This window comes from Nomascus leucogenys, chromosome 6 (assembly GCF_006542625.1).
Source record: "Nomascus leucogenys isolate Asia chromosome 6, Asia_NLE_v1, whole genome shotgun sequence".
In the NCBI taxonomy this organism is placed as follows: domain Eukaryota; kingdom Metazoa; phylum Chordata; class Mammalia; order Primates; family Hylobatidae; genus Nomascus; species Nomascus leucogenys.
The window spans coordinates 29513918-29527663 of record NC_044386.1 but is presented as its reverse complement, the minus strand read 5'-3'; the positions used below and the strand labels follow the sequence as shown (position 1 = coordinate 29527663).

The following is a 13746-nucleotide window of genomic DNA, read 5'->3' as shown; positions in this document are numbered from 1 at the left end:
CTCTTAGGAGCAAATAATCAACAGCACAACAACGGGAGCCTATGCCTCACTGAGTAGGGGTAACAGGTCATGACTGGTATTAAAAGCCAACTGATGGCTGGGTGCAGTGGCTCACACCTGTAATCCCAGCACTTTGGGAGGCCAAGTGGGCAGACTGCTTGAGTCCAGGGGTTTGAGACCAGCTTGGGTAACATAGCGAAACCCCGTCTCTACTAAAAATACAAAAATTAGTCCGGTGTGGTGGTCCCTGCCTGTAATCCCAGCTACTCGGGAGGCTGAGGTGGGAGGATCACTTGGGCCTGGGAGACAGAGGCTGCAGTGAACCGAGATCACGCCACTGCATTCCAGCCTGGGTGACAGAGTGAGACTCTGTCTCCAAAAACACAAAACAAAACAAATAGGCAACTGGCTAAGTAGGCACTGATGGCAACAGTACACTGTGTTGAATGAGGATCATGCTCACGTCTTGGTAACAGTCCTAGTTTAGGCTGATCATAGCACACATGGAGTGTCATTTCCAGTCTGGACATCACATTAGGAGGAGCACTGACAATGTGGAAAGCACACAGACAAAGGAGGACCAGGACAAAAGGCTGTTGGAGACTGTGTCAACCAGAACAGCTGGAGGAATAAGGGACACTCAGCACGGAGAAGACAAGGGTCAGGGTCAGTCGCTTTTTCATATATGTGAGGGCTGGCGCAGATATTTAGAAGCAGGAAGTAATATAAAGGAGATAAGGTATATGAAGTATGACACATGATAACTGCTCCAGATCTTAAAGAATGATAAGAAAATACAACATCAAATGAAATGAATAATTAGGGGTATTCAGGGCTGGATCATCAAAGCTTTGGCAAAGAAAATCCTTGCACAAAGTCAGGAAACCAGGCTGAGCTGGACCCTCCACTTGTGCTACCTAAGATAAAGCAGCACAAATCCCTGATGAACCCAGGAAAACGCCTTCGCCACTGGAATCTTACCACATTCTACACATCACTGGTTCCTAAGCAAAAGTGTCAACAACCAAATCCCTTACAAATCAGATCTGCTTCTGGACTTCATACACCCACGCAGTAAAAGCCTGGGGCTACATGCAATGCTGCCTCTGAAGAAATGATGACTGCAGGTAAACAGACATTAACATGCCTTCTGTGATCTTGTCAGCAGGGAAATCAGAAATGAGAGCTGGAGCAGTCATTACATTACATGGGAAGGAGGCCAGATCATCAAAGGCCTCCTCTCATCTCATAGTGAGCTTTCACTTAGGTAGCAGGCAAGGGAGCGGGAAGGAGAGGTGACCAGATGTGCCTGAAATGCACTAAATTCTGGCCCAAAGGCACATATTCCCCATACCTAATGGTCACGTTAATGGAATGACAGTGACTGTCTAACTAAAGGAGAGAATAATTCTGAATGTTTGCCATGGAATAAAGTGAACAAAAAAAAGGGGGGGCGGGGGGGACTCATGACTCAAACATCAACCAAACCTTTGATCCCAGGCTAAAAACCATGGTAGTAAACTTACATGTAGAAAAACAGGCAGATAAAAGATACTGTACAGACGCTAGGTCATCGTGCGAAATACCGAGGGACAAAGAGGCGTTAAGACCATCCACTAGGCCAGGTGCAGTGGCTCACGCCTATAATCCTTGCATTTTGGGAGGCCAAGGCTGGAGGATAACCTGAGGTCAGGAGTTCCAGAACAGCCTGGCCAACATGGTGAAACCCCGTCTCTACTAAAAATACAAAAGTTAACCAGGCGTGGTGGTGCGCGGCTGTAGTCTCAGCTACTCAGAAGATTGAGGCACAAGAACCGCTTGAACCCGAAAGGCAAAGGTTGCAGTGAACTGAGATCGCACCACTGCACTCCAGCCTGGGCGACAGAGTGAGACTGCATCTCAAACAAACAAAACACCATCCACTAGTCTTGAAAATAAAAATTAAACCTGTCTCTCAGCACAATTTTTCTATAATGTATAGATTTTATTTCTTTGCATTGTAAACATTTTTTCCACACTGGAAAAATCCATGGAGAGGTATAAAATCCTAAAAGTAGGTAGCCAGGTTGTAAGGTTTTCTTTCAGAAAACCGCTACTATTTAAAATACACATGCTCAGATGTCATGAAAAACAGTGCAGGGCATAAACACAAGACTAGATTGAGAGTGGGATGCCCAAGTCCTCATTCTGGCTTTGACCTAACCATTAAAACAACGGCAACTCTTTTCTATCACACCTGACACCTGGGTCTTCCATTTCCATCAGCTGATGAGCAGATAAACAAATGTTGATATACCCATATAATGGAATATTATTTGTCAGTAAAAAAGGAATAAATTATATGCTACAACATGGGTGAAACCTGGAAACATTATGCAAAGTGAAAGAAGTCAGACCACAAAAAGCTACATGATTCCATTATACGACATGTCCAGAATAGGCAAATCCATAGAGACAGAAAGATTAGTGTTTGCCAGGAGTGGGGGAGAGGGGAACTGGGACTCACTGCTAATAGATCCAGGGTTTTGGGGGTGAAGGAAATGTTCTGGAATTAGACTGCGGTGATGGTTGCCCAACCCAGCACTAAAACTTACTGAAATGTACACTTGAAAATGGTTAATTTTCTGTTATGTGAATTGTGTCTCAATTTTTAAAAAACAGTGAACATAGTATTACTGGGCAAATTTTGTGTTCATAGTGAATATAGTATTATGATGGGCAAATTTTGAGTTCATTCTTTGAGCAGGTGCCTTATAGACACTAATTACCTAAGAACTGTCTTAACAGGAGATGAAACTGCAGCTTGGAAATATCAATCAGCTTGCCCAAGTTCACATCACTACGAGCAGCAGATCCAAACCTGCCTGATTCCAAAGCCTACACTCTGCCCACTGTGCAATTCTCTTTAAGTCACGGTCGAGCCTACACTTTAGTACCTCATCTGTAAAGTGACGATGTTAAAATGGATCATCTCATTTGTTTTCACATTCTAATAATTGTGAACGCTGGTTTCCCAGGAAGAATTCTGGGGATAAGGGGAGCAAGTCATCCCAACAGTATTGATCTGGTGCACAGCACAAAACATAAACCTGGAAAAAATGAATTTTGTTTTTTTTTGAGATGGAGTCTCACTCAGCTGCCCAGGCTGGAGTGCAGTGGCATAATCTCAGCTCACTGCAACCTCCCACTCCTGGGTTCAAGGGGTTCTCCTGCCTCACCCTCCCGAGTAGCTAGAATTACAGGTGCCCACCACCATGCCTGGCTAATTTTTTTGTATCTTAGTAGAGATGGGGTTTCACCATGTTGGCCAGGCTGGTCTGGAACTCCTGACCTCAGGTGATCCACCCACCTCAGGCTCCCAAAGTGCTGGGATTACGGGCATGAGCTACCGCTCTTGGCCAGAAATATTCATTTTATCTCCAAGTTGTCTTAGGCCTCTGAAACATTTACGATCACCCTGAAAAAGATTTAGCCTGGAGACAAAGTTCATTTAAAATTGCTCTTTGGGAATCTACTTTTTATTAAATATGTTAAATCTCTAAACAACACGATGAGTGGTATGCAGAGACCTTTTCAGTACCAAAAAGTCTGGCCTATTGATTCAGAGTATAAGAACTTAAATACCTTTCTCCCCTGTACTCTCATGGAAGTTCCAAGAAACTTGGAAGGTGCCTGTGACTGAGACAGTGTTTTACTTCTTCTGCAGGGTCCATTCTTGGCAAAATGACAAAGCCAAAAGGAGTTTATCTTGAGTTCAGCACCATCTCCCTGTCCTCTCCAGCTTCCTGGCAGTAAATAAGACCCTGTCACCTTAAAGGAACTGTATGACAGGTTATTTTATTCCTTCCTGGACACGGAATTTTCTAAGGTCTTCCTGCAGACAAAGGGAAATGAATGAATTACAGATGCTGCAGCAAGCTGGTGAGAAAGAGACTTTAAATAGGGGGTATTTTCTTAGAATTCGTTTTTTTTTTTTTTTTTTTTGAGATGGACTCTTGCTCTGTCTCCCAGGCTAGAGGGCAGCGGTGCGATCTCGGCTCACTGCCAACTCTGCCTCCGGGGTTCACGCCATTCTCCTGCCTCAGCCTCCCAAGTAGCTGAGACTACAGGCACCTGCCACCATGCCTGGCTAATTTTTTGTACTTTAAGTAAAGATGAGGTTTCACCGTGTTAGCCAGGATGGTGTTGATCTCCTGACCTCATGATCCGCCCACCTCGGCCTCCCAAAGTGCTGGGATTTCAGGCGTGAGCCACTGCGCCCGGCCATTCTTAGAATTTTTTAAACCACCTTCAATATGAGGCCTCCACGTTCTCTGTCCGTGTGTATTTAAATGATTTACATAACTTTTCCAACCCCTTCTGACTATTTCATACATTCAGGTTCGTTTTTCTGTTCAGTAGGATTCTTACCCAGCATTAGAATCATTACACTAAACTCTGAAGTCAGTATTTGAGAAAGAAATGGAATACAATCATGTCCTCTAGAAAACCAGAAGGCTTCCTCTCCATAAACAGGTATGGTTAGTCTTTCACACGCTTCTCCATCACATATTTTTTTAATTTGCAATTTTCCTCTGGCATGCAAAATTATTAATTCAATGAAGATTTATTTTACTTTGACCTTTGCAGGATGACTTTAAGACAAATGGAAAGACCACAGTATCCAGAAATGAGGTTCTGAGTTCTAGACTAGAACTTTCCTTCTGAAATCTATTGTAGTTCTCTTTAAGAGACACAGTCTCGCTCTGTTGCCCAGGCTGGAGTGCAGTGGTGTGATCTCAGCTCACTGCAACCTCCACCTCCCAGGTTCAAGTGATTCTCCTGCCTCAGCCTCCCAAGTAGCTGGGATTACAGGTGCACGCCATCATGCCTGCCTAAATTTTTGTATTTTCAGTAGAGACAGGGTTTTGCCATGTTGGCCAGGCTGGTCTTGAACTCCTGGCCTCAAGTGAGCTGCCCGCCTCAGCCTCCCAAAGTGCTGGGCTTACAGGAGCAAGCCACTGCGTCTGGCCAGTTGTAGTTCTTTACCTCACCAGGCCTCTTCTGGACACATCACGTCCTCCTCCTTTTCCCGCAAAAGGTGCCTTATCTGAAAGAAAGTTTTGAGCAACTCCTCTGTTCCTTGACGCTCTATCATAATTCTGGAGTCTGGGCTCTCCAAGGGTGGGAGTCCTGGGAAGAGGTTGGCAGGTGAGGGTGGGGGCTTAGAAGAGCTGGAGGAATAAAGCTGCCTGGAGTTTAAAGACCAAGAAAGACGAGAAAATAGATAAGAAAGGGGTAAATACAAGGAGATGTCAGAAGGCTGAAGACATACATAATTTATCTATGCCCGGATTCTACTAAATGAGGGCTTGAGGCAGCTGTATAGTTTTGATATTTGACTGTTTTGCCAAAACCTTTGGAAGAAACAATTTCCAGGTACCTCTGAAAATCATCTTGGGCATTCAGCCATCAATTATTAACGCTTGGCACATAGTGTGAACCCATGGCGGGTGCTGCCAAGCTGAACCATGGGTGTCTATGTGTGCAATTCAAAGTAACTTGGGGCCAGACGCTGTGGCTCACACCTATAATCTCAAAGCTTTTGGAGGCCACGGTAGGAGGGTTGCTTGAGCCCAGGCATTTAAGACCAACCTAGGCAACATGGCAGGAAGCTGTCTCTACTTTAAAAAAAAAAAAAATTGGCCAGGCGTGTTGGCTCACGCCTGTAATTCCAGCACTTCAGGAGGCCAAGGTGGGTGGATCATGAGGTCAGGAGTTCGAGACCAGCCTGACCAACATGCTGAAACCCCGTCTCTACTACAAATACAAAAATTAGCCAGGTGTGGTGGCATGCGCCTGTAATCCCAGCTACTCAGGAGGCTGAGGCAGGAGAATCGCTTGAACCCAGGAGTCAGAGGTTGCAGTGAGCCAAAATAGCACCAGGGCATTCCAGCCTGGGCAACCGAGGGAGACTCCGTCACAAAAAAAAAAGAAAAGAAAAAGAAAGAAACAAACAAAAAAACAAAGTAACTTGTATTACCACCACTGAGCACTGGCTTGTACTACAATGCCATAAACACAAGAGAATTCTGAAGACTTTTCACCGAAGCAGGCACTCTTACTTCATCTGAGTATGTCAGGTCTCTACACAGACAACAGGAGAATAAACACCAACCGCAAGGGGATGTTTACAGATGAGTTATTATGACAGGGTCTGAGTTTATAGGACAGTACTAGCTGCTAATAGTCACCTTGTTGGACACACAGGATGGACAGAGAGCCCATTACAGAGGATTGTTCGTGCCAAGGATTTTCCCTCCCCTAAGAATAGGAGGCTTCAAAGCTGTTTGTGGTCTTTTGAAAACCTGCTAAGCCTAATTAACTCAGAGAACTGTCTGATGCTATAAATCTACAGGTTCCTAGAGAACAACTGGTTGAGAGGAAGTGTTAAATCTATACAGATTAATTTCCCAGGGAAGTCCTAGCTGAGAAATGGGGGCAAGTTTGGACAGCTCCATAAGGGGGATGGGACCCAGGTTGCCAAGGGCGCTCTCTCTCAGGTATTGCCTCCCCACTATACTGAATTTCCTCACAGATTCCACAAGCCTCCCTAGACAGAGTCAAATTGTCCTTAGGGGACTCAAGGTGGAATTTTTTGGGCTGAATATTTTCTAGTAAGAGTGGCTGACATCCCAGCCTGAGAGCAGCATAGTGAGACTCCATCTCTACAAAAAATTAACAGGTGTGGTAGTGCACACCTATCGTCCCAGCTACTTGGGAGCCTGAGGCGGGAAGATCGCTTGAGCCTAGGAGGTCGAGGCTGCTGTGAGCCATGACTGTGCCACCTCACTCCACCCTGGGTTACAGAGTCAGACCTCGTCTCAAAAAAAAAAAAAAAAAAAAAAGTGACTGATACCTTCGGTGTGCTCCTAATACCTTTCCTGAAGACAATCGATTTCTTTGCTAATAAAGAAAGGGAGAGAGAGAGCCAGGGCTTAGGTGTATGAGACTTTGAAAACAGGTCAGAGTCCAGGCCTAGGAGTAGATGTGATTAGAACAGTGCATTCCAACTGCTCGCTGAAGGAAGAGACTGAGGAAGCCACTACCAACTACTTCTCACCTCCTCTACTCAGCATAAATGGCTGGGGCTGAGCACTGCTTCCCTCCTCTCCCTTAGCTGGAATCTAGAGCAGGGAATATGATATGGTTTGGCTGGGTGCCCACCCAAATCTCATCTTGAATTGTAGCTCCCATAATTCCCACATGTCATGGGAGGGACCTGGTGGGAGGTGATTGAATCATAGCAGTGGGTGTTTCCCGTGCTGTTCTCATGATAGTGAATAAGTCTCATGAGATCCAATGGTTTTATAAAGGGGAATTCCCCTGCACATGCTCTCTTGCCTGCTGCCATGTAAGATGTGACTTTGCTCCTCATTCGCCTTCTACCATGATTGTGAGGCCTCCCCAGCCTCATGGAACTGTAAACCCATTAAACCTTTTTCCTCTATAAATCACCTAGTCTTGGGTGTGTCTTTATTAGCAGCGTGAAAAACTAATACAGAATACAAATAAACAAATATGTCTTCTTCATTACAAAATGTGTACCTTTAATTATTGTTATCACAAAATTTAGATTGGGAGACACATGTTGAGTGAAGAAATAATTAGGGTAAATATTTATTCGAGATTTTTTTCTGACCAATGATACATTATTAGTCATTCACGCCCAATTCAAATTACCAACTACCAAATCTTGTTGCCATTACATAGTTTATTGTTTGTTTCTGAGACAGCGTCTCACTTTGTCTCTGGAATGCAGTAGCACGATCATGGCTCACTGCAGCCTCAACCTCCTAGGCTCAAGCAATCCTCCTGCCTTGGCCTCCCAAAGTGCTGGCATTACAGGTGTGAGCCACCGCACCTGGACACCACATAGTTTGGCAGTGGAATTTAAGTCACACTCATCTATACACCAAGACAGAGGTCCATATTGCCCTGAAGGAACCGGGGCTTAGGGAGCCAGTGAAAATATGCTGATACTCTAGATACTGCTATTTCTGTCAGTAATGAACATTTTTCACCTTTGAGCCAGGAGTCTGTCTTCTGCCGACATCCATAAAACTCTGGTGCATTAGCTTGGTAGCTTACGAGTAAAATCATAGTTCTCGATGTATAATGGGAAAATACACAAAATAAGTCAGTTTATAATTGGTCTTTTCCCCAACATTAAGCCTGTAAAAGGAGCTCAATGACATTTTATTCTTGATACCAATGATTAATATAAACCAATACGCATCTTAAAAATCAAACCAATACTGAAAATAAATTTTTTTCTTTTTTGTGAGACAAGCTCTCACTCTGTCACCCAGCCTGAAATGCAGTGCTGCAAGCATAACTCACTGCAGCCAGCTGGGTGCGGTGGCTCACGCCTGTAATCCCAGCACTTTTGGAGGCCGAGGTGGGCAGATCACCTGAGGTCAGGAGTTAGAGACCAGCCCGGCCCACATGGTGAAACCCCATCTCTACTAAAAATACAAAAATTAGCTTGGCATGGTAGCGGGTGCCTGTAATCCCAGCTACTTGGGAGGCTGAAGCAGGAGAATTGCTTTAGCCCTGGAAGTGGAGGTTCCAGAGAGCCAAGATGGCACCACTACATTCCAGCCTGGGTGACGGAGTGAGACTCTGTCTCAAAACAAAATGAAACAAAACAAAACAAACCTCATTGCAGCCTTGAACTCTTGGGTTCAAGTGATCCTCCTGCCTCAGCCTCCCAAGTGGCTGTGACTATAGGTGCAGGCCACCACTCCCAGCTATTTTAATTTTTGTATAATAGAAATGGGGTCTTGCTATGTTGCCCAGGCTGGTCTCAAACTCCTGGCCTCAAGTGATTCTCCTGCTTCAGCCTCCCAAAGTTCTGGGATTACAGGCATGAGTCACTGAGTCCAGCTGAAAATAAACTTCTCTTTAAGACAGAACAGAGGTAGAATTATATTAAGAGGAGTAAGAAAGAGATAGATATTTTACTCTATGATTGCATAACACTCTAATTAAATTCAGGATACCAGCTTCTAAGGCAGCAGCTACATTTGTGTCAATCAGCATTAAGTGTCCATCCTCCACCTTTCCCTGGTTAAATTCCACCTCTTGCACTCATTGGACCATTAGCTGCAATATCCCTCTGTGCTGAAGCAGAGGTAGTTCTTTTTCTGTTTACTGCTAAGAGCTCCTAGATTTAAGCAGTACAAAGGAGAACTACAGAAAACACCAGATAAAAAGCAGCTAAATGATATGATCGATGAAAAAAATTATTTTGATCTCCATGCAACAAAGTATCACTTTCATATTGATCTTGAAAGTTCACATCTTGAACTATCACGAATGACTTAAATTTACACTCTTACAACAAAGTAACTCCACCATACGATGCACTGCACATTTCAACTCCCATAAAGCGTCACAGGAAGGGAATAACAGTATGGCCTTTCTATCATGTAAGCTTACATCAAGATTTGGTTTCCTCAAAGGTTTTCAGGCACCTCCTTTCTGCATGAATCAATAAAAGCTTTTTACAGCATGCATACACCTGTTGGAAATAGGAACTCAGAAGCTAAATGAAGCAGAAAATTCTTGATCAACGACGAGAACTGATTTTATAAAACATATTGCGGCGATACTGGCCCTGAAATGAGAATCTCTAGGCTTCTATTTGCCAGTGATTGCATTTCTTTATTAAATTACTGTGAGTGGATAAAGATTCCTTATAATTCTCTAAGATTTACCTGCAGTCTATACACAATCAAATTAGAACTCTAGCCACACAGCTCTACCACACAACTTATCCTGATGAGGTTCGCCACATTTTCCCGGAGGGGTGGTCCAGCAGGGAGTGGTGGGAGTCAGACTTTGCTGTACATGATTTAGTCTCACCTCATCAGGGAACTGAGCAGCATCAGAACACGAACGTAGGAACTCATTTCACTTTTTTTCCTCTTGACATGATGCTATTTTTGTTCATAAAATTACTAGTTGTTCATTACAAATTCACTCACTCATTATTCATTCAAATAGTTATTGAATACCTACTACAAGCTAGGCACTATTATAGGCGTTTAGGGACACAGAAGTGAACCAAGATTCCTGTCTTTGTGGAGCTTACAATCTAGTGGGGGCAAACAGACAAACGATACACCTATTAAAGTAAGCATCCATCTATAAGGTGTGTTAGAAAGTGAGATGGGCTACAAGAACTAGAAAACACTGAAAAGGCCAGGTGCTGTGGCTCACATCTGTAATCCCAGCACGTTGGGAGACGGAGGTGGGTGGATCATTGGAGCTCAGGAGTTCAAGATCAGCCTGGGCAACATGGTGAGACCCCATGTCCATAAAAAATACAAAAATTAGGTAGGTGCAGTTGTGTGCACCACTGGTCCTAGCTACTTGGGAGGCTGAGGCTAGAGAATCGCTTGATCCTGGGAGGCAGAGGCTGTAGTGAACTAAGATTGCGCCATTGCACTCCAGCCTGGGCAATGGGAGTGAAACCCTAAACGAAACACTGAACAGGCTACAAAGGTTCCAGCATGCAAAGGGTTGGAAGTCAGGTTGAAATTTTAAATTCTGCAGTTAGAGTAGCCCCACTGGGAAGAATACATTGAACAAAGACTTGAAGAAGGCAAAAAGTTGGCGGTGCAGCGACCTGGGAGAAGAGTGTTCCAGACAGGGAACAGCCAGCACAAAAGTGGTAAACTGGAATCATGCCTGCTGTGTTGGAGAAACAGCAAGGAGGCCTTTGTGGCTGAAAAGCAGTGAGTGAGGAGTAATAGGAGGTAAGTTAGGAGAGGTAACAGAGACCCATTTATGCAAAGACTTGTAGGCTGTTGTTAAAGACTTCTGTGCAAATTGGGGAGCTACTGCGTTTTAAGCAGAGGAGGGATGTGAAATGTATTATGTTTTAATATGACCCCTCTGTTTCTGTGTTGGGAATAGACTATGATTGGGCAAGGTTAGAAGCAGAGAGACCGGAGAGAATAACATCTACAGGAATTCCAGTGAGAGAAAAGGTGGCTCACTGTAGAATAGCAGTGAAAATGGTAAGAAATGGCCAGAATCATCATCAATTATGAAGGTAGAGACAACAGCCTTTGCTTTTTGATTGGATATGGGATGTGAGGAGTTGAGATGGTACTATGGTTTTAGTGTATGCATCCCTCCAAAATCCCAGTGTTGGAACTTAAATCCCAATGTGATAGCATTAAGAGGTGAGGCATTTAGGATGTAATTATATCATGGGGCCAGAGGCCTCGTGAATGGGATTAGCTACCTAATAAAAGGACTGGAAGAACTAGCAAGGCCTTTTCTGCTCTTCCATTCTTCCTGCTATAAGAGGACACAGCGTTTATCCCCTCTGGAGGATGCAGCAACAAGGTGCCATCTTGGAAGCAGAGACCACACCCTTACTAGACACCAAGCTTGCTAAGTGCCTTGATCTTGGGCTTCCCAGCCTCCAGAACTGTGAGAAATAAGTTTTTTATGAATCACCCGATCTGTGGTATTTTTGTTATAGCCCCACAAACGGACCGAGACAGATGGTGTCTAGGTATCTGAGCACCTGAAAGGATGGAGTGAGCAGTCATCACCTGAGGCTATAGAGCAGCTTTCTGGGGAAGGGTCTATCTGACCTATTCTGAATGCATAGATCTATTCAGAAGTTCTGGACACCTTGAGTTTGAGATGCTCATGTGGTAGTTGTGAGGCAGCTGGATATCTGAATCTGGATTTGGGGGCAGCAGACTGGTCTGGAGATAAAGTGTGTGCAAAGTATCAGCATGTTGATGGTGAAGTCTCCTGAAGATAAATACCTTTAGGGGGATTTCCCAGGTCAAAGGTCTTACTGGATCATAAGCACATTCAAATTCTTTCATATGTACTGTCAATCTTTCCTTTAGCAAGAGGGTGACAATTTAGAATCCCATCAGTGGTGTCTTAGAGAACCCATGTGTTCCTGAATAGTATCACTCTTTTTTAAAATTATTTTTGAGGTGGAGTCTCGCTCTGTCACCCAGGCTGGAGTGCAGTGGCATGGTATCGGCTCACTGCATCCTCCACCTCCCAGGTTCAAGCAATTCTCCTGCCTCAGCCTTCGGAGTAGCTGGGATTACAGGCGCCCACCATCATGCCCAGTTAATTTTTGGATTTTTAGTAGAGACAAGGTTTCTTCACGTTGGCCAGGCTGGTCTCGAATTCCTGACCTCAAGTGATCCGCTCACCTTAGCTTCCCAAAGTGCTGGGATTACCAGGGTGAGCCACTGTGCTCTTCTGACTCTTTACAATCTTGTCACTCTTTATAATCCTTGCCAGTCTAATAATCAAAAGCTACCTCACTTTACTTCAAATCCACAAGTCAGTGATGACTACTGAGAGGTCAAAATTCTTAGTAGTCATTTGTCTTGAGAATTGCCTATTTTTGCCCTTTGTAAAACTATTTAGTTGGGCCAGGCGCGGTGCCTCACGCCTGTAATCCCAGCACTTTGGGAAGCCGAGGTGGGCGGATCACCTGAAGTCAGGAGTTCGAAACCAGCCTCAACATGGAGAAACCCTGTCTCTACTAAAAATACAAAATTAGCCAGGCGTGGTGGTGCATGCCTATAATCCCAGCTACTCGGGAGGCTGAGGCAGGAGAATTGCTTGAACCTGGGAGGCAGAGGTTGCGGTGAGCCGAGATCGCACCATTGCACTCCAGCCTGGGCAACAAGAGTGAAACTCCATCTCAAAAAAAAAAAAAAAAAAAAACTATTTAGTCTGTGTACCCTCAGGCACCAGCACAGCGGCGGCACCACAAAAAAATGCTGGTCCATGAAAAGATTCATTAAAAAAAAAAAAAAGACTCTTTAAAAGATGACTTTACTGAGGCATATCTAACATATATAATTCATCTGTTTCAAATGTATCATTCAACGATTTTTAGGAAATGTACTAAGTTGTGTGACCATCACCATCAATCGGTTTAGGACATTTTCATCACTCTAATAAGATCCCTCATGCCCACTTCACAGTTAATGCCCATTCCAATCCCAGCCACCACTTTCTATCTCTAGAGCCATTTGTCCCCCACAAAATCTCAACTCGTGAGAACATGTCCATTTTTTTTTTGGAGAGGGGGCCTTGCTCTGTCACCCAGCCTGGAGTACAGTGGTGTAATCTCAGCTCACTGCAACCTCTGCCTCCCAGGCTCAAGCCATTCTGCCTCCCAGGCTCAAGCCATTCTCCCACCTCAGCCTCCTGAGTAGCTGGGACTACAGGTATGCACCACTAGGCCTAGCTAATTTTTTGTATTTTTGGTAGAGACAGGGTTTCACCATGTTACCCAGGCTGGTCTCGAACTCCTGAGCTCAAGTGATCTGCCCACACCTTGGCCTCTCAAAGTGCTGAGATTATAGGCATGAGCCATCGTGCCTGGCTGAACATGTCCTTTTGGTGGTATCTTTCTCACTTTCCTAACATGCCCCATTACCCTGAAGAGATAGATCTCGTAGTCCTGCTAGCATCTCACACATCCCTGCCCCTCACATAAGTCCAGTGAGTATCTACCATTCCATCTAGTTTAGGCCATGAATCCCCTGGTGACCCCTTCCATCTGCAAAGCTTGCTCATGTGACCCCACTTCAGTGGAGAAGGCATCCTCTCCACATTATTCCCACCGTTCCAACGTCACAAACCAACTCCACTTTGTCATCATGCAACCAAGTCTTTCCTCATTAACAAAAGCTC

At 44.5% G+C, this 13746-nt stretch overlaps 1 protein-coding gene across 5 annotated transcripts in view; it reads right to left on the bottom strand.

The window, feature by feature from the left end:
* PDZD2 (PDZ domain containing 2) overlaps positions 1–13746 on the bottom strand; it is a 470684-nt gene that overhangs the window by 124573 nt on the left and 332365 nt on the right. The window lies entirely within an intron of this gene.